The sequence below is a fragment of the Micromys minutus genome (assembly GCF_963924665.1).
Source record: "Micromys minutus genome assembly, chromosome: 6".
NCBI classification, from domain to species: domain Eukaryota; kingdom Metazoa; phylum Chordata; class Mammalia; order Rodentia; family Muridae; genus Micromys; species Micromys minutus.
The window spans coordinates 60,147,131-60,150,016 of NC_137975.1; positions in this window are offsets into that span (position 1 = coordinate 60,147,131).

The window sequence follows — 2,886 nt, forward strand, 5'->3', positions numbered from 1 at the left end:
CATCTGTTCATAGCAGGCAGTTTTCCAACTGAAATATCTCTCAACTGCAGGCCCACTTAGATGACAGTGTGTGGAATTGACCTGTACCTCTCAGTGTGTCCACAGAGACCCTATGAAGCCACATCTTCAACCCCAAGGAGAGTGGTGCTTATGATCTCTTATGTCCATATTCATCACATGATAGCAACAGAATTTAGGGAAAACTAGGAGAGCTACCCTCAGCTAACTGAAATTCCTTCAAAGAAATTATTTTATGAAAATCTGAGCCTTGTGACACATGCCTATAATCCCAGCACTTAAGAGACTGATGTAGGAGGACCATGAATTCAAAACCAGACTGGGACATGGGATGAGACTCTGTCATCTCTAGAATGGCACAGGCGACAAGCCTGTGAGAATAATTGAAGGAGTTTCTAAAACTGCATGAATTGAGTTGGGATGATCCAACTCAATCGCAGGTGGTGCCATTCCATGGGATGGGGTGGGGAGAGCGACTATCAACATTCATTTCTCTGAGCTTTCTGACCATAGATGTAATATAACCAATTACCTCGGGCCTCTTGACATCATGACACCCCATGATGGACTTTTCTCTACCAACAGTGAGTTGAAATAAACTCTTCCTGAAGTTGCTATCATCTGTTTTTGTTGTTGTTGTTGTTGATGATGTTTTGTTTTGTCTTGGGAAGGTTTGTTATAACAATGAGCAAAAAATAAAAATAGTATGCATTTCTGGGAAGCAGTTTTTTCTTTGAAGATTATTTTCTGTCTAATTTCATCTCACTGAGCTTACTTCCCCAGTGGACCCTGTTTTCCTATGAGGCACTAGATATGCTAAATGCAGTTCTTAGCCATGAGTATATAATTGTCAAGAAGGAGGAAATGGTCCCTTATACTCTGCATCACTTCATGAACGAGGGTCTCCTAATGACCCATATAAGATCATAAAGGGATATCCCCTCTGCAAAATCCCTAAAATAATAAAGGAAAAACTCAGTGATGCATTTTTATTGTGCTATTAAGCCCAGGAGTAGAGTAACAGGAATTCCAGTTATGTGGGCTCCATTACTCCGTCCTGTGCACAGACCTTAGAAGGGCAGTAGGCACATCTAAGGAGCTGCCCGCAGGAATCTGTGCATAGATACAGCCCCATCCATTCATCTAATCCTTCATCTACAGTATCCCTGAAGTCTCCTAGGACAAAGGAGTAGAACGGGTTAATGTATCCTAATTGAGAAGAGTGAATTCTAAAGAAAGGACTAAAGGAGCTGAAAGAAGTTGCAACCTCATAGGAAGAATAACATTATCAACCAACCAAACCCTTCAAAACTCCCATGAACTAAAACACCAACCTTTCAACACACATTGAGAGACCTAGTGATCCAGTTGCATACGTAGCTGAAGATACTAGTATCTGGCATCAATGTGAGAAGAGGTTTTTGGTCCAGGGAGGACATGTTTTCCCAATGTAGGGGAATGACAAGGCAATGGGGGTGGAGAGGGGGATTAGGAGGGAGTGCACCTTTGTGATGGCAAATGGAGGGGAAGGGGGAAGGGAGCAGGCCGGGGGGGGGGGGAAGGTATAACATCACAAATGCTATTAAGTACAGAGTATCTAATATAAAAATGAGGGAGAAAAAGAGAAAATAGAAAAGTCCTCAAATGTTCCTATAGTGTGTCCCCAGCTTAGTGTAGCACCTGAATGGACAGTCACTGATGGCTGTGACCAGCAGCCTGTGAGGTCCCAGGATCTCCATAATTAAGACAGCAATGTCCTACAGCTTCCAGTCTCTGGACTCCATGAGGTAAACTATTTTATTTCACACACAAGAAATGCTTGGTTGATGAAATAACAATGGCCTTCCCAAAGGGTCCCAGGCAGTTTGGGGATAGTTTCGCCATGGACTATAGAGGTAAGACTGGTTGATAATGATGGTTGCTAACGTCCTTGCTGGCAAAGTTATGAAAACTGTAGGGAAGATTGAACCTTCTCTGTGCCTTTAAAGCAAAATTGCCTTTGCTACTGAGCTTTCTGTGTAGCAAAAGCCCACAAGATGTTTCATGCACTGCCTTTCTACTAAGGGAAAGGAAAGCTGTCATTTGAGTGCATTCAAGTATCATTGACAGCAAACTGCTGCCTTCAGGAGACTGGCTGAGGATTGTGATTCATATAAAAACGCATATATGCAGATTAAAATGCTGAAAAAGAGACACTTGTCAGCATAACCTTCAGAAAACTGAAGACTGATAACCTGAACGCATATTCATGGGAGAAGCAGAATAGTCCTAAAAGCTTGCTTGCTCTTACTTCAGCCTGCAGGAGATGGGAGCTGGTGATGTCATCAGCGGCACCATGGGAGTGATATTTGACTAAACCTCCATGGCCTCAGCTTCCTTTCCTGTGGTATAGCAGTTTGAGGTAGGGTATCTCTAATATCACCACAAGCTCCTGTATCCGAATTCTGTAATACATCCGTTGATACTTACACTTTCTAAACACTATAGTGAGAATAGGGTCAGTGTGTGTGTGTGTGTGTGTGTGTGTGTGTGTGTTGTGTGTGTGTGTGTAGTGTGTGTGTGTGTGTGTGTGTGTGTGTGTGTGTGTGTGTAGTGTGTATGTGTGTACTGTGTAGTGTGTGTAAAACACTGTCTCTGAGCAGAACTACCATCCTGTTCCTCAAAGCAGTTGTGGTGACATGCTTGTCAGGCAAGCACCCTCCTTCTGAATCATACTCCTGACCATACCACAAATATTTATACTTCAGCTTCCTCAACTAGCAGCCTCCATGGAATGGAAGAGAACTTGCTGAGTTAGGCTTTGTCTGAAGAAACTAATGCTGATGGTTTGATCTCCACAGACCGTTAATATCCTCTCTGTATCAAAGG